We start from the raw sequence: 26,407 nt of genomic DNA, 5'->3' as shown, positions 1-26,407 counted from the left end.
AGCAGGAGTGGTCTATCTTGCTCCGCTATAGGATCTATGACTACGATCAGCACAGCGGGTAGAGTTGCTGCCTTACAGCGCCAGAGACCTGGGTTCGAACCTGACCACCAGTGCTGTCTGTATGGAGTTTGTACGTTATACCCGTAACCGCGTGCGTTTTCTCCGGATGCTTCAGTTTCCTTCCACATCTCAAAGACATGCTAGTTTGTAGGTTAATTGGCCTCTGTAAATCGCCCCTAGTGTGTAGTTTAGTTTGGAGACACAGCATGGAAACAGGCCCCTCGGCCCACACTGATCATTGATCACCCGTACACTCGTTCTATCCTACACACTAGAGGCAATTAACCTACAAACCCGCACATCTTTGGGATGTGGGAGAATAGGATTAGTGCACTATGGTCGGCATGGACTCAGTGGGCCGAACGGCCGGTTTTTGTGCGGGGGACAGGTACACTCGTTCTATGTAAATAGATTTATTTATTGAAATCATATTCTATGTCGCTCTTCCAGGGAGATGCGAACTGCATTTCGTTGTCTCTGTACTGTACACTGACAATGACAATTAAAGTGGAATCTGAATCTGAATCTGAAAGCGGAGCGCTGGGCAAAAACCCACAGGAGGAACGTACAAACTCCACACAGACAGCTCTGTAAATCCCCCTCCTGCCTGAAGGGGATGGATGAGAAAGGGGGACAACATAGAACTAGTGTGAAAGGGTGATCGATGGTCGGCGTGGACTCGGTGGGCTGAAGGGCCTGTGTCCGTGCTGTAGCTTTCAATCAATCAAACAAACAGTCTCAACAAGGGCATCCAACTGAATCGTCCTTAGACTTGAGAAAAGGACACAAAAAACCGGTCCCTCGGCCCCACCGAGTCCACGTCAACCAGCTATCACTCATACACCATCTGACTATCCTACACACTAGGGACAGTTTAAACTTATACCAAGCCAATGAACCCACAAACCTGCACGTCTTTGGAATGTGGGAGGAAACCGGAGCACCCCGGAGAAAACCCACGTGGTCAGAGGAAGAACGTACAAACTCCGTACAACAGCACCCGTAGCTAGGATCAAACCCGGGTCTCTGGCGATGTAAGGCAGCAACTCTACCGCTGCGCCACCATGCCACCCTGTGCTTTTTCTCCAGAGATGCTGCCTGACCCGCTGAGTTACTCCAGCACTTGTGTCCATCTAAACTCAACAAACTCTTCTGAAGAACCAGGATCACTTTATCATACGGTGTGTCAGTGGGTCACCTACTGACCAACCCGTCCATTCTCCTGACCCCCTGTAACTGTTGTGAATCATTGAATGGTGCTCTCCACACCAGCAAGACTGGGATAGATGGACACAAGTGCTGGAGTAACTCAGCGAGTCAGGCAGCATTTATGGATAGGTGAAGTTTCAAGTTGGGACCCCTCCTTCAGACTGGAGAAGGCTCCCGACCCGAAATATCACCAATGCTATTTGTCCCCCCCAGAGATGCTGCCCTGACCCGCTGACTTACTCCAGCACTTTGTGTCTATCCAACCTAAACCAACCAAATCGCACTAAACCTCCTGAAGACGGTCCCCGAGCCAAAACATCATCCATCCTTTTTCTCTAGAGACGCTGCCTGACCCGCTGAGTTACTCCAGCATTTTATGTCTATCCAAACAAAGCCACACCAAACCTTCTGATGAATGCCACCCATCCTTTTTCTCCAGAGATGCTGCCTGGCCCGCTGAGTACTCCAGCACACTGTGTCTATCCAAACTAAACCAAACCTAATCACACTAAACCTCCTGAAGAACGTACCTAACAGATCCCGACCCGACCCTGAGGAAAGACATTCTTGCCATAGAGGGAGTACAGAGAAGGTTCACCAGACTGATTCCTGGGATGGCAGGACTTTCATATGAAGAAAGACTGGATAGACTCGGCTTGTACTCGCTAGAATTTAGAAGATTGAGGGGGGATCTTATAGAAACTTACAAAATTCTTAAGGGGTTGGACAGGCTAGATGCAGGAAGATTGTTCCCGATGTTGGGGAAGTCCAGGACAAGGGGTCACAGTTTAAGGATAAGGGGGAAATCTTTTAGGACCGAGATGAGAAAATCATTTTTTACACAGAGAGTGGTGAATCTGTGGAATTCTCTGCCACAGAAGGTAGTTGAGGCCAGTTCATTGGCTATATTTAAGAGGGAGTTAGATGTGGCCTTTGTGGCTAAAGGGATCAGGAGGCATGGAGAGAAGGCAGGTACAGGATACTGAGTTGGATGATCAGCCATGATCACATTGAATGGCTCGAAGGGCCGAATGGCCTACTCCTGCACCTATTGTCTATGTTTCTATGTTTCAGCCCTTGCAGCGCCGGAGACCCGGGTACGATTCCGACTACGGGTGCTGTCTGTACGGAGTTTGCACGTTCTCCCCGTGACCTGCGTGGGTTTTCTCCGGGATCTTCGGTTTCCTCCCACACTCCAAAGACACACAGGTTTGTAGGTTAATTGGCCTGGCATAAGTGTAAATTGTCCCCAGTGTGTGTAGGATAGTGTTAATGTGCGGGGATCGCTGGCCCTTGTGGCTAAAGGGATCAGGGGGTATGGAGAGAAGGCAGGTACATGATACTGAGTTGGATGATCAGCCATGATCATATTGAATGGCGGTGCAGGCTCGAAGGGCCGAATGGCCTACTCCTGCACCTATTTTCTATGTTTCTATGAAAACGTCATCCATCCTTTTTCTCCAGTGACGTTGCCTGACCCGCTGAGTTACTCCAGCATTAGGTATCTATCCAAACTAAACCACACTAAACCTTCTGAAGAACATCACCCATCCTTTTTCTCCAGAGTCGCTGCCTGACCCGCTGAGTTACGCCTTGTGTCTACCTTCAGTATATACCAGCATCTGCAGTTCCTATCTACACGCACACTAAACTACAGGTGATTTGAAAGTACGGGTTGATTTAACAGAGCTTGAGGGATGAGATGTAGAAGCAGGAGAAAGCTGGGAAGATGGGCTCACTGAAGGTGGTCTTGAAGGTGTGGAGGTGCTTGAGGGAGTGGTTGACCTGGTAGAATGAGACAGTGCCCATGTCAAAGTCCAGTTCCACCTGGAACCTGTTGTATGTGGGGTCGCTGATGATGTCGGTGTGGGCTCGGAGTGGCTGGCGGTCAGTGTGCCGTGGCTGAAGTGGACGCACCAGGCCTTGTCGCTGTTGGCCAGGTCTGAGGTCAGGCCTTCTCGGGCGATGCTGCCGTAGGCCACGCCGATGCCCCAGGCGATGCCCTCCGCCTCCACCACCCAGGTGTGGTAGCCCGACGAGAAGCTCTGGCAGCACAGGATCTGGCGGTGGGTGCGGAAGCGCTCGGGGTTGGACGGGTACGGCTGCAGGTCGTAGCCGAAGCTCAGGGAGCGGGCGTCCTCTGACACCGTCAGGAACCAGTAGGCCGTCTTGGGGTCCAAGGTCAGCCGAGCCCACTCACCTGCAGAGAGGGAGAGAGAGACAGTGTCATCCGCGTTGACCTACTGACCACACCAGCCGTGCTCCAGTCCAGTGGGACTCCTGGACAGAGTGGACGTGGACAGGGCGCTTCCGTTGGGGCGGTACGTTGGCGGGCGCAGCGGTAGAGTAGCGCCAGAGACCCAAGTTCCATCCCGACTACGGGCGCGGTCCGTCAGTACGGAGTTTGCACGCTCTCCCCGTGACCACGTGGGTTTTGTCCGGGTGCTCCGGTTTCCTCCCACATCCCAAAGCTTTGTGGGTTAATTGGCTTCAGTAAAATTGCAAATTGCCCCTAGTGTGTAGGATACCGCTAGGGTTTAGGATGATCGCTGGTCGGCGTGGACTCGGTGGGCCGAAGGGCCTGTCTCCATGCTGTATCTCTAAAGTCCTGAAGTCTAGTGGGAGATTTTAGGAACCAGAGGCAATCGTCTCAGAATAAAAGGACTTTCCTTTGGAATGAAAATGAGGAGGAATTTCTTTAGACAGAGGGTGGTGAATCTGTGGAACTCATTGTCACAGACGGCGGTGGAGGCCAAGTCATTAGGTATTTTTAAAGCAGAGATTGACAGCTTCTTGATTAGTACGGGTGTCAAGGGTTACGGGGAGAAGGCAGGAGAATGGGGTTGAGAGGGAGAGATAGATCAGCCATGATTGAATGGTGTAGACTTGATGGGCTGAATGGCCTAATTCTGCTCCAGTGAGTTATGAACTAGCCCAACACTTGGAGATCAGGATCATCTGAGAGTCAAGAGTGGTTGACACCACCCGATCTACCACGGGTACTGACCCCCCCCCCCCCCCCCCCCCCCCCACCCTCAAACCTGTCTTCATCGACGGAACAGTAGTGGAGAGAGTCATGAGGTCATAAGAAATTGGAGTAGAATTAGGCCATTCGGCCCATCAAATCTACTCCGCCATTCAATCATGGCTGATCTATCTCTCCATTCTAAGCCAATTCTCCTGCCTTCTCCCCATAACCCCTGACACCCGTACTAATCAAGAATCTATCTATCTCTGCCTTAAAAATATCCACTGACCTGGCCTCCACTGCCTTCTGTGGCAAAGAATTCCACAGATTCACCATCCTCTGACTAAATTAATTTCTCCTCATCTCCTTCCCAAAGGAACTTTCCAATTTATTCTGAGGCTATGGCCTCTGGTCCTAGACTCTCCCACTAGTGGAAACATCCTCTCCACATCCAATAATTGCATGGTCGACACAAGGTGCTGGAGTAACTAAGTGGGTCGGGCAGCATCTCTGGAGAACATGAATAGGTGACGTCTCGGGTCAAAACATCACATATGTTCTCCCGCTGAACTACTCTGGCATTTTGGGTCCATCTTTGGTATAAAACTAAATCTGCATCTGCAGTTTCTTGTAATGACAACTTCAAGTTCCTGGCCGTGCACATCTGTACACATCTGTCCTGGACCCAGCACATTGATGCAACCACATAGACAGCCCATCACCACCTCTACTTCCTTAGAAGATTGTATTTAGTTTTTAGTATTAGAGATACAGCGCAGAAACAGGCCCTTCAGCCCACCGAGTCTGCGCTGACCAGCGATCCCCGCACACGCTAGTACTATCCTGTACACACCAGGGACAATTTACAGAAGCCAATTAACCTACAAACCCGCACGTCTTTGGAGTGTGGGAGGAAACCCGAGCGCCCGGTGGGAACCCACACAGTCACAGGGAGAACGTGCAAACTCCATACAGACAGCCCCCGTAGTCAGGATCGAACCCGGGTCTCTGGCGCTGTGAGGCAGCAACTCTACTGCTGTGCCACCGCGCCTCCTTATTAAACCTTTCCCCTCACAACTAAAGGGCCTGTCCCACTGTACGAGGTAATTCAAGAGCTCTCCTGAGTTTTCCCCCCCGATTCGAACTCGGGGAATGTCCGTAGGAGATCGTGGATAATAATAATAATAATAAATTTTATTTATGGGCGCCTTTCAAGAGTCTCAAGGACACCTTACAAAAATTTAGCAGGTAGAGGAAAAACATGTAAGGGGAATGAAATAAATAGTAGAGACATGAATAGTACACAAAGTAAAGACAGAATTCAATACAAAACACAATATGAGGCAATTAATGCACAGATGAAAAGGGAGGGGGACGCGGGGCTAAGGATAGGCAGAGGTGAAGAGATGGGTCTTGAGGCGGGACTGGAAGATGGTGAGGGACACGGAATTGCAGATCAGTTGGGGGAGGGAGTTCCAGAGCCTGGGAGCTGCCCTGGAGAAGGCTCTGTCCCCAAAACTGCGGAGGTTGGACTTGTGGATGGAGAGGAGACCGGCTGATGTGGATCTGAGGGACAGTGAGGGTTGGTAGGGGGAGAGGAGGTCAGTGAGATATGTCTTGTAGCGGCTCGTACGAGTAACGGTAGGTACTCGGGACATCCGGTAAACTCGTGACGTTTTTTCAACACTGTGAAAAATGTCCACGAGTAAAAAAATACTCGTAATGAAAAATATTGTTACTTTTTGACTCGCACGAGCCGCTACGGACATCCACGGACTCCTACGGACCCGCTACGGACATTCTACGAGTTCGAATCAGGGGGAAAATGGAGAGAACTCTTGAATTACCTCGTACAGTGGGACAGGGCCTTTAAACCTATCTCCTCTGGTCCTGGATCCCCCCTGGTAAAAGACTCTGCGTTCAACCCAGCTCCCTCTCCTCCTGTCGGTCTCTAGAACTCACCGACAATGCTGGTGATGGCGGAGTGATAGAGCATGGAGTTCTGCACCCTCTCCTTGGTGTAGTCAGAAATCAGGTTCATGTTCAGCGTGTCCTTGTGGTGAATTGGAATCTTCTGCTTTTGTACCTCCGAGGCCCTGAAACAGAAGAGAAACATTCACTTGGCACAGACTCATAGGTTCACAAGTGATAGGAGCAGAATTAGGCCATTCGGCCCATTAAGTCCACTCCGCCATTCAATCGTGGCTGATCTACCTCTCCCTCTCAAACCCATTCTCCTGCCTTCTCCCCATGACCCCCGACACCCGTACTAATCAAGAATCTATCAATCTCTGGCTCGAAAGGCCGAACGGCCTACTCCTGCACCTATTTTCTATGTTTCTATGTTAAAAATATCCATTGACTTAGTCTTCACAGCCATTCACCTCAAATCGTCTCATAGTTCAAGTCATAGGAGTAGAACTAGGCCATTCGGCCCATCGAGTCAACTCTGCCATCTATCTTTCCCTCTCAGCCCCATTTTCCTGCCTTCTCCCCATAATCTCAGGTTAAAGAACCAATCTCCGCTTTAAATTATTTGGTCTCCACTGCCGTCTGTGGCAATGAATTCCACAGATTCACCACCCTCTAAAGAAATCCCTCCTCATCTTTCTAAAGGTGCATCCTTTTATACTGAGACTGTGCCGTCTGGTCCTAGACTCTCCCACTAGTGGAAACATCCTCCCCACATCCACTCTATTCAAGCCTTTCACTATTCGGTACGTTTCAATGAGGTCTTCCCTCGTCCTTCTAAACTCCAGCGAGTACAGGCCCAGTGCCGACAAACGCTCATTATATGTTAACCCACTCATTCCTGGGATCATTCTCGTAATCTCAGCCCGATGAAGCATCTTGTGCAGTGTTATTCCACCCCCTCTCCTCCCTCAGGGGCACTTCGGGGGGGAGAGGGGGCAGTAATCAGGACAGACTATCCAGACTATGAGTGCTGTCTCTATGGAGTTTGTACGTTCTCCCGTGACCTGCGTGGGTTTTCTGCGAGTTTTTGATTTCCTCCCACACTCCAGGTTTGTAGGTTAATTGGCTTGGTATGAATGTAAACATTGTCCTTAGTGTGTGTAGGATAGTGTTAATATGCGGGGATCGCTGGTCGGCGCGGACCCGGTGGGCCGAAGGGCCTGTTTCTGCGCTGTATCTCTAAACCAAACTAAAGAGACTGGCTTCCTGAACCCTCTGAGCCTGAAAACCTACAGGGATCTAGTGCTTTTGTACGGAAACAGGCCCTTCAGCCCACGCCAACCATCGATCCCACTTTCCCCATCCACTCCCTACACACTAGGGGCAATTTAGTTTGTTTTGTTTAGAGATACAGAATGGGACCAGATCCTTTGGCCCTGCACTTGCTCCATCCTACACACACTGGGGACTATTTGCAGAGGCCAATTAACCTGCAACGCCCAATGTCTTTGGGACGTGGGAGGAAACACACACGGTCACAGGGAGAACGTGCAAACCCACACAGACAGCACCCGCTGCTGGGATCGAAGGTAAATCGAAGCTAAAACTAAAACCCCTGTCCCATGATGCGAGTTTACCCAAGAGCTCTCCCGAGTTTAAAAAAAAATCAAACTCGAGGTACCTCACCACGAGTATTTATTTTCTCTTGGAAACTTTTCACACTGTTGAAAAAACTTCACGAGTTACCCCGTTTCCCGAGTACCCGCCGTTAGTGTTACGAGCCGTTACGAGACATCCACGAGCTCCGTCGTACCCGCTACGTACATTCTACGTACTTACCACGAGTTTGTTCTTTAAAACTGGGGAGAGCTCTTGGGTAAACTCGGGATGACAGATGGCACAATGGGCTAAGTGTTCGGCTGGCAACCGGAAGGTAGCCGGTTCGAATCCCGCTTGGAGTGCATACTGTCGTTGTGTCCTTGAGCAAGACACTTCACCCACCTTTGCCTGTGTGTGAATGTGTGTGAGTGATTGGTGGTGGTCGGAGGGGCCGTAGGCGCAGATTGGCAGCCACGCTTCCGTCAGTCTGCCCCAGGGCAGCTGTGGCTACAGAAGTAGCTTACCACCACCGAGTGTGACTGAGGAGTGAATGAATAATGCGATGTAAAGCGCCTTGAGTACTAGAAAGGCGCTATATAAATCCCATCCATTATTATTATTATTAAACTCGCATGGCGGGACAGGGCCTTTAGATGAACTTGAGCCACCTCTAGGTCACAAGTATAATTTGTGGCCAATTTTGTTCTCAAGTTGGAGCTGGATACAGTAACCACCCCTCCGCAGTAACACAAAACATTTATCTATTGCCTTCTGCTGCCCAGTTTACAGAGATACTGAAGCAGGCCTTCCCTCACTGATGCTCTGTGTCCGATGGTCTTGAAGTACCAGCCAATGTTACACTGTTCAACAGAGTAACCTTGAACCAATATACAGATGATTCTGCTAAACGCTACTGTTGCATACTGAAGAACCATGGAAATCCAAAACCAATTGTATCAATGGGGAAAGAGGTCAAATGTTAAAGAGTTTCAGACTTGCAATAACAAACTTATTTCAAAATAGACAATAGACAATAGATGCAGGAGTAGGCCGAGCCTGCACCGCCATTCAATGTGATCATGGCTGATCATCCCCAATCAGTACCCCGTTCCTGCCTTCTCCCCATATCCCCTGACTCCGCTATTTTTAAGAGCCCTATCTAGCTCTCTCTTGAAAGTATCCAACCTGCCTCCACGCCAAAATTAAAAGATATTTTAAATAGCTATGCCCCCCCCCCCTATCTGTGCCCCCACCTGGACTCACAACCATGACTCCCCTCCCTCCATTCCTTCCTCTAGCTTCACAATTCACAACTCTTCAATCCTTTTGTCTCACGCCTTGTGTCTTTTCATCTCTGGCCTTCGTCCAACCATCTGCCTCCCTTGCCCATATCTTTTCAATTACAAACACCTCCTGCCGTCAACTTAGCAAAAATATTTTCACTCCTCTCAAAATGTTTTCATCAAAAATCATACAATGTGGAAACAGCCCCTTCAGCACAACTTGCCCTTGCCAACCAACATGCCCCCCAGCTACACTAGTCCCACCTGCCTGCGTTTGGCCCATTTCCCTCTAAACCTGTAGGAAAGATGCTGGGTTAAATTGAAGGTAGACACAAAATGCTGGAGTAACTCAGCAGGACAGGCAGCATCTCTGGGGAGAAGGAATGGGAGACCATTTAGGAGAGATGGGTCTCGACCCGAAATGTCACCCATTCAGGGGATATGGGGAGAAGGCAGGAAAACATAGAAACATAGAAATTAGGTGCAGGAGTAGGCCATTCAGCCCTTCGAGCCTGCACCGCCATTCATTATGATCATGGCTGATCATCCAACTCAGTATCCCGTACCTTCCTTCTCTCCATACCCCCTGATCCCTTTAGCCACAAGGGCCACATCTAACTCCCTCTTAAATATAGCTAATGAACTGGCCTCAACTACCTTCTGTGGCAGAGAATTCCAGAGAACTGATTGTGGATGATCAGCCATGATCACATTGAATGGCAGTGCTGGCTTGAAGGGCCGAATGGCCTACTCCTGCACCTATTGTCCTACTCTCCAGAGATGCTGCCTGTCCCGTTGAGTTACTCCAGCATTTTGTGTCCCTCTAAACCTGTCCTATCCATGTACCTATCTTAAATGTTGTGATAGTCCCTGTCTCAACTACCTCCTTCAGTAACTTGTTCCATACACCCATCACCCTTTGTGTAAAAAAAAAGTTGCCCCTCAGGTTCCTATTAAATCTTTCCCCATGTCACCATAAACCTATGTCCTATGGTTCTTAATTCCCCTACTCTGGGTAAGAGACTCTGTGCATCTACCCGATCTATTCCTCTCATGATCTTATACACCTCTATAAGATCACCCCTCATCCTCCTGTGCTTCAAGGTATAGTGTCCTGGTCTCAATCTCTCCCTATAGCTCAGACCTACAGGTCCTGGTAACAAGCTGGGAAATCCTCTCTGCGCTCTTTCAGGCTTAACAGCATACGACTGTATCTTACGCAATCTCACGGTTGTAACGGACTTACTTTGAAAGGAGTTCTTTCACGGCCTGGGTGGGAGAAAGGCAGAGAGAGAGGCGATTAGATCACGGTTTTAAATGATTACACCCGGTAAACCAACAGCAGCGGGAGAACGGAAGGTGCCGAAAACGGGGCGGAGGAGTTTAGGGTCGTGGTAGCTGAGCAGCACGGAAACAGGCCCTTCGGCCCACCCTGTCCATGCCGGCCGAGTTGGCTGGTCCCATTTGCCTGCATTTGGCCCTCATCCCTCCAATCCCCTATATCTGCCCAAATGTCCTTTGAAAGTCATGGTTGGATGTGTTTCCACAGCTGTGTGGTCGTGCAGCGGTAGAGTTGCTGCCTTACAGCGTAGTACGATCCTAACTACGGGTGCTGTCTGTACGGAGTTTGCACGTTGTCCCTGTGACCGCGTGGGTTTTCTCCGGGTGCTCCGGTCTCCTCCCACACTCCAAAGACGTGCAGGTTTGTAGGTTAATTGGCTTCTGTATTGGAGACCCTTGTACCATCCATAATTGGATTTTACCATGCACTGACTGTTATTCCCTTTATCTGTACATTGTGGATGGCCCAATTGTGCTGCCTTTCTGCTGACTGGTTAGCACCCCAACCAAAAGGCTGTTCTTCAGTCGGAGGGTGGTAACCTGTGGATCTTTAGTCAGAGGGTGGTGAACTGTGGAATTCATTGCCACAGAAGGCTGTGGAGGACATCAGTCGATATATTCATGGCAGAGATAGATTTTTGATTACTACGGGTGTCAGGGGTTATGGGGAGAAGGCAGGAGAATGGCGTTGAGAGGGAGAGATAGATCGGCCGTGATTGAATGGCGGAGTTTAGAAGGATGAGGGGGGGGTCTTATAGAAACATATAAAAATTATAAAAGGACTGGACAAGCTAGATGCAGGAAAAATGTTCCCAATGTTGCGAGTCCAGAACCAGGGGCCACAGTCTTAGAATAAAAGGGGAGGCCATTTAAGACTGAGGTGAGAAAAAACTTTTTCACCCAGAGAGTTGTGAATTTGTGGAATTCCCTGCCACAGAGGGCAGTGGAGGACCAGTCAATGGATGGATTTAAGAGAGAGTTAGATAGAGCTCTAGGGGTTAGTGGAATCAAGGGATATGGGGAGAAGGCAGGCATGGGTTATTGATAGGGGACGATCAGCCATGATCACAATGAATGGCGGTGCTGGCTCGAAGGGCCGAATGGCCTCCTGCTGCACATATTTTCTATGTTTTCTATGTTTCTATGGAGTAGACTTGATGGGGTGAATGGTCTAATTCAAGTCAAGAGAGTTTATTGTCATGTGTCCCAGATAGGACAAATAAATTCTTGCCTGCTGCAGCACAACAGAATATAGTAAGCATGGATACAGAACATATCAGTGTGTCTATATAGCATAGACCATATATATACACACATATATATTCTGCTCCGATGACATGAACTTATGAGAGGGTTTGAGGAGCATGGCTGTGGAGGTCAAGTCATTGGGTATTTTTAAGGTGGAGGGTTTGACAACTTACAGCTTGTACCATCCCGAGCGGTCTCTTCCGTGCACGCGTGCCGACATCGCTGCCTGCCGGGAAGGCGTGTGCGCGGTAGATTGGAAACACCCTCCAACCGGAGGACGATGAAGCAGGACTTGCGCGGGTCTCGGCCGGGGGGGGGGGGGGGGGGGGGGGGACACAGTTTGAAAGTTTGCAGCTATTTATCTTGTTGCCAAGTTACGATGATGGTGGTTTAATTAGTAAACGACTGTTCCATTACTTACTCCATTGTGGTTATTGTTCTTGGCAATGCAGAACAGGACATGAACTTTCACTGTTCCTCTGAGGGTGGTGAATCTGTGGAATTCACTGCCACAGGAGGCTGTGGATGCCAAGTCAATGGATATTTTTAAGACAGAGATAGATAGATTCTTAATTAGAACGGGTGGCAGAGGTAGCCTAAAGGGCATGTCCCACTTTCACGACCTCATTCACGACCTTTTTTATTCGTGGACATTTTTCATCAGGCTAGAAAAACGCCCCGACCTACTTGATGCCACCAGTACCTACGACTAGCATCACGACCTGCTACGAACGACCTACGACCTCGTGACGACCATGCTGCGAGTATGAGTCAAGGGCAAACTCGGCAGAGGTCGTGAATTAGGTGGTGAAGTGGGACAGGCCCTTAACTCAGCAGGACAGGCAGCATCTCTGGATAGTGGGAATGGGCTCTGAAGAAGGGTCTCGACTCGAAACGTCACCCATTCCTCCTCCGCTCCAGAGATGCTGCCTGCCCCGCTGAGTTACTCCAGCACTTTGTGTCTGTCTTCGGTGTAAACCAGCATCTGCAGTTCCTTCCCACACAGGGTGTTAGGGGTTATGGGCAGGAGAATGGGTTTAGGAGGGAGAGATAGGCCAGCCATGATTGAATGGCAGAGTAGGCTCGATGGGCCGAATGGGCTAATTGTGCTCCTCTCACCAATGGAGGTGGCGGTGAACTGGAGCAGCGTGTGCAAGTGTGAGAGTGTGAGAGTGTGGCGAGGTGGACATACCTGGATGAAGTCGAGGGGGTCCTCTTGGGTCAGGCGCTGGGACTGCTCGTCGATCTGCTGGATGAGGTCCATGGTGCGGTCCAGCATGTGGGAGGAGCGGGAGCTGTGGGCCAGCAGGCGCTGACCCTCCTCATCCACCATGCTCAGCACCTCCTCCTCCCCCTCCCGCAGGCTCTCGCGCCACTCTGAGAACTTCTTCGCCAGGTTCCCCTTCAGCCGGCCCATCTGTGTCTGCAACCCACAAACCATGGTCGCCTGTCCGTTAACATGCCCTGCCACTGGGGCGGGGGAGGGGGAGGATGGAGGGCGGGGGGGGGGGGGGGGAGACACCCCCACCCTCGGGGGAGGGGTTTATGGGGTGGGGTTCATTGGGGTGGGGCGGGGGAGGGGTTCATGGGGGCGGGGTTCATGGGGGTGGGGGGAGGGGTTCATGGGGGAGGGGTTCATGGGGGCGGGGGGAGGGGTTCATGGGGGCGGGGGAGGGGTTCAAGGGGGCGGGGTTCATGGGGGTGGGGGGAGGGGTTCATGGGGGCGGGGGGAGGGGTTCATGGGGGCGGGGGGAGGGGTTCATGGGGGTGGGGTTCATGGGGGCGGGGGAGGGGTTCATGGGGGCGGGGGGAGGGGTTCATGGGGGTGGGGGGAGGGGTCATGGGGGCGGGGGGAGGGGTTCATGGGGGTGGGGGGAGGGGTTTATGGGGGCGGGGGGAGGGGTTCATGGGGGCGGGGTTCATGGGGGTGGGGGGAGGGGTTCATGGGGGCGGGGGGAGGGGTTCATGGGGGCGGGGAGGGGGGGAGGGGTTATGGAGGGGGGGGGGGTTTATGGAGGCGGGGGGGGGGGGGGTGGAGGGGGGACTCGGTGGGCCGAAGGACCTGTTTCCACGCTGTATGTCCGAAGTAAAGACTAAAGTACAGCTTTACAATGGGAGGGGAAATGTTTAAAAGAGATGTGCAGGGCATTTAATTTTACCTAGAGGATATCAGGTGCCTGTAATGTGGTGGAGGCAGATATGATAGTGGTATTCATGAGGCTTTTAGGATTGGCACATGGGTATGAAGGGAATGGAGGGATATGGATCACGTGCAGGAAGAGGAGATTAGTTTAACTCAGCATCATGCTCAGCACAGACATTGTGGGCCGAAGGGCCTGTTCCTGTGCTGTGCTGTATCCTATATTGTAAGATAGCAGTCTAGAGAGCAGGAAATGAGTGGGAGTAAGAGAGTTGAGCGTGGTTAATGGTTGTATGGAACAATGAAATGCCTACTTGCAGCAGCACAACAGGCCTGTAAACACAACACACACAGATAATGGATAATACACACAATGTGACAGTTCTATAACCACATGGAGGAAGACAGCACTTGTGTGGGACCTTTATTTAGACTGAAACTGCTCCACCTCTCTTTGATCATCGTTACTTTTTCCATATCTTTCATTCATTTGTTCTATACTCTCTATTTTACCGTCTATATCTCTTGTTTCCCTCTCCCCCCGCTCTCAGCCTGAAGAAGGTTCTCGACCCCAAACGTCACCCATTCCTTCTCTCCACAGATGCTGCCTGTCCCGCTGAGTTATTCCAGCATTTTATGTCCGTCTTCATCTTTAATTACACCAGAGTCTGAAGAAGGGTCTCGACTCGAAGCATCGCCTATCAACATTCTCCAGAGATGCCGCCTGTCCCGCTGAGTTACTCCAGCACCTTGTGTTGAATACAAGGTTGCAGCCCCTGCAGTCTCTTGTGCCACCATTTCTACAACTCCATCCCTTTCCCTCGATCAGAGGGAACAGGTGCTGGTCCCGCGCCCCACACCTGCCGTTCTGCTAGACGTGAACACAACAACATGGGTGCCCCCTCGAGCCCGTGCTGCCGTTCAACGTGATCCTGGCCCATCTATCTCCAGGCCTCGTCTCCTCCCTTGCACCAGTTCCTGCTTCCCCATTGCACACTCCCAGGGTTCCATCCTGACTACCGGTGCTGCCTGTGCGGTGTTTGCACGTTCTCCCCATGACCGCGTGGGTTTCTTCCGGGCGCTCCGGCTTCCTCCCACATCTCAGAGACGTGCGGGTTTATAATTAATTGGCTTCTGTAAATAGCCCCTAGTGTGTCGGATAGAACTGGTGTACGGGGGGGATCGCTGGTCGGTGTCGACTCGGTGGGCCAAAGGCCCTGTTTCCACACTGTATCTCTAAACTAAACCTAAACTATTTCTTGTCATCAGCCTTCCTACCTCTACAGATGCCCTGTAGGCAGTATCCTCACATCTTGGCCTGGTACGGCAATCCAACACACAGGAACGCAAGAGGCTGCAGAGAGTGTTGGAATCAGCCCGGTTCATCAATAGACAATAGACAATAGGTGCAGGAGTAGGCCATTTGGCCCTTTGAGCCAGCACCGCCATTCAATGTGTTCATGGCTGATCATCCCCAATCAGTACCCCGTTCCTGCCTTCTCCCCATATCCCCTGACTCCTCTATTTTCAAGAGCCCTATATAGCTCCCCCTTGAAAGCATCCAGAGAACCTGCCTCCACCGCCCTCCGAGGCAGAGAATTTCACAGACTCACCACTCTCCGTGAGAAAAAGTGTTTCCTCGTCTCCGTTCTAAATGGCTTACCCCTTATTCTTAAACTGTGGCCCCTGGTTCTGGACTCCCCCAACATCGGGAACATGTTTCCTGCCTCTAGCGTGTCCAAGCCCTTAACAATCTTATAAGGAGTAAGCCATTTAGAACGGAGACAAGGAAACACTTTTTTCTCACAGAGAGTAGTGAGTCTGTGGAATTCTCTGATCATATTGAATGGCTCGAAGGGCCGAATGGCCTACTCCTGCACCTATTGTCTATTGTCTATTGTCATACGACAATAAAGTTGAACGACTTCAGTCAAACGAGCGTGAAAGTGCCATTACTTTTGCCATCCACGTCCCCGCCCACACTTTCATGCCCACACTTACCTTTATGTCATTCTCTGTCTTTTTCAGGTCCTGGTACTTGAAGTGACAATTCTGTTGAGTCTGGAACAGAGTCTTCACACGGGTGAGCAGCTTGGCCTGGGGAGAGAGCAGGTTTGAACTCTTTTGACTTTAGAGATACAGGAAACCGGAGCACCCGGAGTAAACCCACGCAGGTCACGGGGAGAGCGTACAAACTCTATACAGATAGCACCCGTAGTCGGGATGGAACCCGGGTCTCTGGCGCCGTGAGGCAGCAACTCTACCCGCTGCGTCACCGTGCCGCACAAACTATAGGTTAAGTATGTATAAGGGGTTTAGATGCTACTTTGGCATTGAGTTTGGGTTTTCTTGGTTGAGCGCTTATCCTAGTGTTAGAGCACGTACACAATGTGAAACGTTTCACAGTAGATTCCCCTTTTCGCTCAATTCACAAACATGTTAACATCACACTTAAAATTAAGGTCCCTATAAACGCAGATAAACGTCAACAGGAAAAGTCGGCACTGGATCAGAGTTCACATCCCCGGATTCGCCCGGAACGCCACCTGGAATTTCGATTGAGTCTCCACAACTTTTGTCGGCACTGGGCATGTACTCGCTGGAGTTAGAAGGATGAGGGGGGGACCTCATTGAAACTTAACGATTAGTGGATAGAGTAGATGTGGAGAGGATGTTTCCACTAGTGGGAGAGTCTAGGACTAGAGGGCACAGCCTCAGAATAAAAGGAAGTACTTTTAGGAAGGAGATGAGGAGGAATTTCTTCAGTCAAAGGGTGGTGAATCTGTGGAATTCATTGCCACTGAAGGCTGTGGAGGTCAAGTCAATGGATATTTTTAGGGTGGAGATTGATAGATTCTTGATCAGTGCGGTTATCAAGGATTATGGGGAGAAGGCAGGAGAATGGGATTAAGAGGGGAAGATAGATCAGCCATGACTGAATGGCGGAGTAGACTTGATGGGCCGAATGGCCTAATTCTGCTCCTTTTACATGAAAATGCATTTGACCCATGTCCCTCCACACCCTTCCCAAGCGCTCCAAGGGGTAATTAGGAGCAAGGAGACAACTTGTGGGTGGCACACTGCTTAACTCGGTGACTGCAATTTTTCTTTATAGCAGCCAATGTAATGGAGGACTACAGTGTAGACACAAGGAACAGCAGATGCTGGTTTACAAATGAGGACACAGAGCGCTGGAGCAAGTCAGTGGGTCAGCATCATCCCTGGAGAATATAGATAAGGGCCTGTCCCACCAGCATGCGACCGCATGCGAGGAGCGCGACCTAACGTGGTGGCTTGAGCCGTACGGCCTCGCGGGGCCGGTCCCACTTCCATCGCCGGAGCCGTATGGAGTTGTGTGGGGCTGGTCCCGACATCGCGCGGGGCTCCGAAAAACTGACCGTGTTCAAAAATTCCTCGCGGCAACGGCCTGCCGGCCCGCAGCCGCATTGAGGCCGTACGCAGCGTCTCGACGCCGTACACAGCGTCTCGACGGCGTACGCCTAGCACGTGGCGTTGCGCGATGACGTCACCGCCCGGCGTGCCGTTGCGTGATGACGTCACCGCCCGACGCCGTGCGACGTCCAAATTCAGTCATCCCGCCTCCTGTCCAGCTGATTGGTGAGTATGATGTCGGGACCAGCCCCGCACAACTCCAGACAGCTCCGCGATTGGAAGTGGGACCGGCCCCGCGAGGCCATACGCCTCAAGCCACCATGTTTGGTCGCGGTAGACGCATGCAGTTGCATGCTGGTGGGACAGGCCCTATAGACAACTTGTCGGGCTGGCACTCTGCCATCAATGGTGCTAAGGTGTAAATGGTTGAGATCTTCAAGTTACTTGCCGTTAATATAACCAACAATCTGTCGTGGACCAACCACATTGATGCAACAGCATCATCGATCATGTGATAGGAGCAGAATTAGGCCATTCGGCCCATCAAGTCTACTCTGCCATTCAATCACGGCTGATCTATCTTCCTCCTAATCCCATTTTCCTGCCTTCTCCCCACATCCTCTGACACATGCACTAATCAAGAATCTATCTGTCTCTGCCTGAAAAATATCCACCAACTTGGCCTCCACAGCCTCCTGTGGCAAAGAATTCCACAGATTCACCACCCTCTGACTAAAGACATTTCTCCTCATCTCCTTCTTAAAAGAAGGTCCTTGAATTCTGAAGACACACCAGTTTAGTTTATTGTTGTGTAGGAAGGAACTGCAGATGCCGGTTTACACCGAAGGTAGACACAAAATGCTGGAGTAACTCAGCGGGACAGGTGGCATCGCTGAAGAGAAGGAATGGGCGACGTTTCGGGAACGAGGCCATTCTTTAGAAATTGTCACATGTACTGAGGTGTAGTGAAAAGCTTTTGTTTGTGTGCTATCCAGTCAAAGAAAACGTTGTACACGAATCTAACCACAGAACACAGCTACAGGGTGTTGAAGAAGGAACTGCAGATGCTGGAAAATCGACGGTAGACAAAAATGCTGGAGAAACTCAGTGGGTGCAGCAGCATCTATGGAGCGAAGGAGAGAGGCAACGTTTCGGGCCGAAACCCTTCTTCAGACTTCTTCTTCTGCCAGCAAACTGGTCGGATCACACCAGGTAGTTCAAAAGAGAAGAGGAAACAGAGTGTAGAATATAGTGTTCCAGCCACAGGGAAAATGCAGATAAGTAGAATCGTAATATCCAAATGAACTGGATAGTCTAATATCCAGACTAACTATCTTTGCTTGCTACAGATAATGTAAAGAGAAGGGAAACAGTGGGCAGAATATAGTGGTACAACTCCAGAGAAATAATTAGCTTAAAAAAAAATCAGAATTTAATCAGTATTAGATTTTAAAAAATATAACATGAACAATTAGATGAAATAAATCCACGGAAGGCTGTGGAGGCCAAGTTAATGGGTATTTTTAAAACAGAGATAGATAGATTCTTGAAGTCTGAATTTAGTCTGAAGATAGAAGTCTGAAGATAGAAGATAGTAATCTGAAGAAGGGTTTCGGCCCGAAACGTTGCCTATTTCCTTCGCTCCATTGATGCTGCTGCACCTGCTGAGTTTCTCCAGCTATTTTGTGTACCTTAGATAGATTCTTGATTAGTGCGGGTGTCAGGGGTTATGGGGAGAAGGCAGGAGAATGGGGTTGAGAGGGAGAGATAGGTCAGCCATGATTGAATGGCGGAGTGGACTTGATGGGCCGAATGGCCTAATTCTCCTCCTAGAACTTGTGAATTCAGAATATGGACAATATAGTAAATCAGAAATATCAAAATTAGAATAAAAATCAGAACATCGCATTATTAGATAAAATAAAGCATAACGCCAACAGTACTTGATAACAAATCATATCATCAATTAGATACAAGTACTTTTACTGAACCTGTTTCCTTCCGCCCACAATATTTAACATGTAAAAGAATATGTGATTGTGTTTGTAGTTTGTTTGGTTGTTTGTTCGTTTGTCTTTTTGCACAAAGTCCGCGAGCATTGCCACTTTTCATTTCACTGCACATCTCGTATGTGTATGTGACGAATAAACTTGACTTGACTTGATCAGATTATTGACAGTATTAGATATAATAAATCAGAAATATCGACAATTAGATACAAATAAATTGGAATATCAACGATATTGGACAAAAATAAATCAGAATATGGAGAGTATTAGATAAAAATCATAACATCAATGACATAGTGTGTTGTGTTTTTATTTTTATTTCTATGGATGTATGGCAACCCAAATTCTTCTATGTACAGCACTTTAGTTCAACATGAGTTGATTTAAATGTGCTACATAAATAAAAAAGTTGTATTGATTGATAAAAAATAAATATTGCCAGCATTAGATTAACATATTAGATAAACTAATAAATATAATATGGGCGGTATTAGATAAAATTAAATCAGAATGGCCACAGTAATGCGATAGATTAAATATATATTACAGATTTAATTAAGATTGACAGTAACTCAGATAATCTCAGCATGCAACAGGTCGGAACAAGAGAAGGCAGAATATAGACAGACACACAGAGCTGGAATAACTCGGTGGCACAGCGGTAGAGTTGCTGCTTTATAGGCCTTTCTCACGGGGCGACTTGACGCAAGAGTTAACCAGAGTTTAACATCGTGGGAACCTCGTGCGATAACAGTACGGCATTCGTGGACCACCGTGGCACTAACGGCAGGTAATCGTGTAACTTGGTGACTCGGGAGAAAATTCAAGCAAGCTTGAATTTCTCCAAGATTGACTTGTACACTTGTGGTTGAGCATTGCAACTTTATATGGACGTAGTGGCCAGTGCGATATCCGTAATAACTCTTGCGGTTACCGTGGGAACTCCTGCGAACGGTAAACCCGGAAGCTGGACAGAGGGGACAGAAGGTGAGTAAAAAAGGTGTTCTCAATATCCTTTATAAATGTCTGTATGTTAATATGTGTGTCTTTTCCTCTTGGGCATTACTTTGTTTCTGTTGGTGGCTCCACATTTTATGATAGCCTGAAGTGTGATAAAGCTTTTACCTCAGCAGTTTGATTGTCAGTGCTTGTTTACCTCATTGTTAAATAAATATATTTCTTACTATCAGCTTGATGTCTGCAATTCTTCATTAACACATCACTACAAGATGAATGTCTCTAATGTTATAATCCCTCTCATGCTGAAACACAAAATAGTTGAAGGGAGGTGATATGATCACATTTTCATTAAGTTTCATTTTTGAGTGTTCAGGTCCATCAATTGTTGGGCTATTTAAACGTTTGAAAGTTTCACCTCTCGGTAGAAAATAAAATAAGCCAATCAGCACGGTAAATGTGAGACAAAGTCTTTATTCCTATTTGACAATATAAAAAGACGACTTCTTGCACATATTGAGAGAAGGTGCATCACACCAAACATTTGTCTATAAAAGGGCCTCGCAACACGAAAATCAACAAATGAGGCACGCTAGATTATTTTAAACACATTATATTCATTAACCTCCGCAACAAGCCTAAACTCAGGCATTAAAATGGACAATGCAATGTGCTAAATGGCAGGTTTTGCGGACGAACATCTTATAGGAAGCACTTTTCATAGGACTAGAAAGTCAGCTTATTTGCTATGCATTTCTGCTAACATGCAGTAGTGTTCCTGTGGTCTGCTACCCATCAATATAGCTGTCCTGCCACGGCACACTCCCCAATTGTGAATTGTAGTAAGCGCAGAGATGGCCTCTTTGCTCTTTCACACCCAGTGAGACTTCCTCTTAATTCTCTTTTTAATTAATCTCTCCCTTCTGCCTTCACGCAAGCGTCCTCGATGCACATAGTGGGCTGAAAAAACCCACCATCCTGTACTCGAAACTACTTAGTACAGGCATGTCTCCAAATTAGCCAATTCAACCAAGGGAGGATATTTATAGTGTGTGAAAAAAAAAGTGACATCATTTGTGCCACGTGATGATTTAACAACACTTCACAATGTTCATTCAAGATTTAACGCGAAAGCTCGGGAGACGGACAAGTCACTCGCACAAATAACAGAAATGCCGAGTACCGTGGGAACTCTTTATCTACACCCCCGTTATATCGTCCAGATAACGTCCGTCTCCCGAGCTTTCCCGTTAAATCTTGAATGAACATCGTGAAGTGTTGTTAAATCATCACGTAGCACAAATGATGTCACTTTTTTTTCACACACTATAAATATCCTCCCTTGGTTGAATTGGCTCAATTGGAGACATGTTTTACTGTGTATGTGGGAGACACAGATGGACTGAGCACAGTACCTCGGTCTTACTGTGTGTGGGAGAGGGGGAGAAAGAGACGTACACTCACAGAGGCAGAGTCTCTCAGCCTGTGTAAGAGGGAGGGAGGGAGAGAGAGAGAGAGGCACACACAAGGTGGATGTGAAATCTCACCTGCCTGTTTCAGTGACAGACACCCGCCGCCAGTAAATGAAGACTGTAAAACTGTGACCCTGGTTCTGGACTCCCCCAACATCGGGAACATTCTTCCTGCATCTAGCCTGTCCAATCCCGTAGATACTGATTAGACCGGTATCTATTTATTTACTTTATTGATGATTTCAATTAAATATTGGGAACATCAGGCCGCAAACGTTATTTCTTGAGTGTTAGTGCTGGACTTTGACTCGACCTTCCTACTTAGCCGGCGCCTGAGACTGAGCCAAGCAATGTCCAGACCTGACTTCAACACAAAGTGATGGAGGAACTCAAAGGGTCAGGCTCGTCCAACGCTCTGTGTTTTGCTCGTGATTCCTGCGTCTGCAGTTCCTCGTGTCTACAGACCAGAGTTGCCACTTGACTCCGAGATGACCATCACAGAGCATACGGAAGATAGACACGAAATGCTGGAGTAACACAGTGGGACGGGCAGCATCTCTGGAGAGAAGGAATGTGTGACGTTTTGGTTCGAGACCCTTCTTCAGAGTCTCGTCCCGAAACGTCACCCATTCCTTTTATCCAGATGCTGCCCGTCCAGTATTTTATGTCTGTCTCCAGTATTACTGTGTCTATCATCGGCGCAAACCAACATCTACAGTTCTTTCCGACACATTATGATTAGAGGATACCGTCTCGCCATCACTCGGATTACCCGCTTCATTTCCATAACGTTGCCACCTCTCTTTACTTTGCTTACTGAAGCCTGATCCTTGTCACACTCAGTGCTCTATCGCCCAGCCTCTCATCTTTCAATCGGGTTCGGCCAGGAAGGAACTGCAGATGCTGGATTAAAACGAAGATAGACACAACATGTAGCTCAGCGGGACAAGCAGCATATCAGAAGGGTCTCGACCCGAAATGTCACCCATTCCTTCTCCCCAGAGATGCTGCCTGCCGTCGAGTTACTCCAGCATTCTCTTTAAACCGGCATCTGCTGTTCCTTCCGACACATGCACAAGAAATAGGCAACTTTTCGGGCCGAAACGTTGCCTATTTCCTTCGTTCCATAGATGCTGCTGCACCCGCTGAGTTTCTCCAGCATTTGTGTGTGTGGGTGGGAGTTGGGGGGGGGATTCGAATCGGAACCCTTCTTCAGACATCCTAATCGGAATTGAGTCTGAAGATGTGTCTCGTCCCGAAACATCACCTATTTTTCTCCAGAGATGCTGCTTGACTCGCTGAGTTACTCCAGCTTTTTGTGTCTGTCTTCGGTTTAAACCAGCATGTGCAGTTCACTCCTTACACGGGTCTCTGGAGAACATTGATTGGTAGCGTTCCGGACCCTGCTTCGGAAAGGCATCGATCGCTAGTCGGCGAGGACTCCGAGCTGTATCTCTCAAAGAAGTACATGTGAAAAATTTCTCACGGACCCTAAAAATGCGGGACCTTTCAGTAAAGTTCCTTTTAAAGATTCTTGAATCTCATTAACATAACTCATGAATAAGTTGATGTCCATATGCGGATGCAAATCTTTATTTTTTAAATTCAATCCCACAGAAGACAATTTTTACTCACCTTCTGTCCCCTCTGTCCAGCTTCTGGGTTCACCGTTCGCAGGAGTTCCCACGGTAACCGCAAGAGTTATTACGGATATCGCACGGATATCGCACTGGCCACTACGTTCATATAATGTTGCAATACTCAACCACAAGTGTACAAGTCACTCTTCGAGAAATTCAAACTTGCTTGAATTTTCTCCCGAGTCACCAAGTTACACGATTACCTGCCGTTAGCGCTACGGTGGTCCACGGTGGTCCACGAATGCCGTAGTTATCGCACGAGGTTCCCACGATGTTAAACTCTGGTTAACTCTTGCGTCAAGTCGCCCCGTGAAAAAGCCCCATTACAGTGCTTACAGCTCGCAGCGGCAGAGTAACGCGATAGATGAAATAGATCAATGATCATATTTAAATTCAATCCCGACTACGGGCGATGTCTGTACGGCCTTTTTGTACCTTCTCCCCGTGAGAAACCGCGTGGCTTTCCTCCCACACCCCAAAGACCCACAGGTTTGTAGGTTAATTGGCTTGGCGTAAATGTAAATCGTGTAGGGTAGTGTTTTAGTGTGCGGGGATCGCTGGTCGGCACGGACTCGGTGGGCCGAAGGGCTAGTTTCCGTGCTGCATCTTTAAGCTAAATTAAACCCAGCGGGTCAGACAGCATCTCTGGAGAAAGGAATATAGAGTTACAGTCTATGAGAAAGAGCGGATGGACACAATCTTAATATCGGCAGTAACTGTGTCCACGCACACACATCTTTGCTTGTATTCCGTGTACCATGGCGGCTTCACTACACTGTACTCTACCTGGCAATCCTGCTCATTGTAGCTCCACCACTCCATAGATGCTGCCTCACCCGCTGAGTTCCTCCAGCATTTTTTTTTAATCTACCTTCGATTTTTCCAGCATCTGCAGTTCCTTCTTAAACATAAACTCAACTACTGTGCGGTTGCCCGAGTCTCTGTGTCTGTGATGCTGCTACAGTCTGTCCTCAATCTCAAGAATGACCCCCGACCCGCTGAGTTCCTCCAGCACTTTGGCTTCTGCTAGATTCCAGCATCTGACTGCAGTTCTCCACCACTCCAAGATTTGTCAACGCACACACACGGTCTCACTGAACTTGAGTAACGTTTACTTCTGTGTCCGTGAAGATTTTTACCATGGCTGTACACAACTGTGACCCCCAGCCCAGCCCAACACAGTACCTCACCCCTTTATACCCTGGCACCTGTACCACACCTCTATACACCTGTGCTGCTTCATGTACACCTGTCCTCTACACTCCACGCCTCTCCATACCCCTGAATCTCTCCCTGGCTCTCTCCCTCTCCCTGCCCCTCTCCCTGTCCCTGTCCCTCTCCCTGTCCGTCTCCCTGTCCGTCTCCCTGTCCCTCTCTCTCGCTCTCTCTGTCCCTGTCCCTCTCCCTGCCCCTCTCCCTGTCCCTCTCCCTGTCCCTCTCCCTCTCTCTCACTCTCTCTGTCCCTGCCCCTCTCCCTCTCCTATTTACACCTGTATTTTCTGCACTTCTCTACACCACTGTACCCCTCTGTCCCTCTACCCCTAAACTCTCTACATCCCTTACCCCCTCTGTACCCCCTCTCCTCGAACCCCTCTCTCCCCGCGTCCCACTGTGGCCATCTCTCTGAAACTCCCCCTCTGTACCTCTACGCCCCTCCATCACCGTCTCTTCCCTCCCCAGCGCCCCTCTCTCTCCGACCCACCCTCCCTCCATGTCCCCCTCTCTCCCTCCATGTCCCCCTCTCTCCCTCCATGTCCCCCTCTCTCCCCCAGCCGGCCTGCACCCCTCTGTCCCTGCCCCCCCCTCTCTCTATGCCACCGTCTCTGTACCCCCTTATGCACCCCCTGCCTCTCTCTATCCCCCCTCTCTCTCCCTCTACCCCTTCTCCCTCTCTACCCCTCCCTCTCTACCCCCTGTCTCTACCCCCTGTCTCTCCCCCCTGTCTCTCCCCCCTGTCTCTACCCCCTGTCTCTACCCCCCTGTCTCTACCCCCTCTCCCCCCTGTCTCTACCCCCTCTCCCTCTCTCCCCCTGTCTCTACCCCTCTCCCCTCTCTACCCCTCTCCCCTTGTCTCCCCGTGTACCTTGAGCGAGTCCCGGGCAGTATCCAGCGAGGTGACGGTGTGTTCCCGGTGATCTCCACTATCCATACACGATGTACACACACACTGGCCGTCCTGCTGACAGAAGAGTTGTAGGGGTTGCCCGTGTTGGGGACACAGCCGCTCGGCCCGTCCACCTGCTGCTGCTGTTGCTACATCTAGTGCGGGGAGCGGGGCAGTGACGGGGCCACTACAGGTGGGACAGTCCAGGCTGCCACCCAGCGCTGTATCTGAGTATCGGGCACAGTCGGAGCACAGGCGGTGACCACAGGGCAGACGCCGGGCGCTGGCACCCAGACCGGGGGAGCGACACACGGCGCAGTCCGACGCCGGCACCGGGGTGTCCATGGGCGGCGGCAGCAGCAGAGTGACCGCGGGGAGCCGGCACCACAGACACAGAGAGAGACAGAGACAGGACAGCCCAGCCCAGCCCAGCCCAGCCCGGGGTTAACCCTTCCCCAACCCCCAGCACCACACACACGCCCTTCGGCCCGGCCCCGCCCTGCTAGCCCAATGGACAAAAACTGACCGCTCCTCCCTCACACACGCCCAGTGTCCTCACCCCCACCCCCCCCCCCCCACACACACACGCCCTTCGGCCCGGCCCCGCCCTACTAGCCCAATGGACAAAAACTGACCGCTCCTCCCTCACACACGCCCAGTGTCCTCACCCCCCAACACCAACAAACAGCCCCTCACAAACCAATGGAGATCAGACAGAATGTGAATGGAGGAGTAGACTGGAGTTTAGAAGGATGAGAAGGCATCTCATTGAAACATATAAGATTATTAAGGGCTTGGACACGCTAGAGGCACAAAACATGTCTCCAATGTTGGGGGAGTCCAGAACCAGGGGCCACAGTTTAATAATAAGGAGTAAGCCATTTAGAATGGAGACAAGGAAACACTTTTTCTCACAGAGAGTGGCGAGTCTGTGGAATTCTCTGCCTCAGAGGCAGGTTCTCTGGATGCTTTCAAGATAGGGCTCTTAAAAATAGCGGAGTCATGGGATATGGGGAGAAGGCAGGAACGGGGTACTGATTGGGGATGATCAGCCATGATCACATTGAATG

General features: G+C 49.7%; 1 pseudogene; it reads right to left on the bottom strand.

Annotated features, from left to right (window-relative positions):
- Window positions 1–2,683: 2,683 nt before the first annotated feature.
- On the bottom strand, window positions 2,684–25,733 carry LOC116970337 (annotated as a pseudogene).
- Window positions 25,734–26,407: the final 674 nt, after the last annotated feature.

This window comes from Amblyraja radiata, unplaced genomic scaffold, assembly GCF_010909765.2.
Source record: "Amblyraja radiata isolate CabotCenter1 unplaced genomic scaffold, sAmbRad1.1.pri scaffold_768_ctg1, whole genome shotgun sequence".
NCBI lineage: Eukaryota > Metazoa > Chordata > Chondrichthyes > Rajiformes > Rajidae > Amblyraja > Amblyraja radiata.
This window is presented reverse-complemented; position numbering and strand designations above follow the sequence as displayed.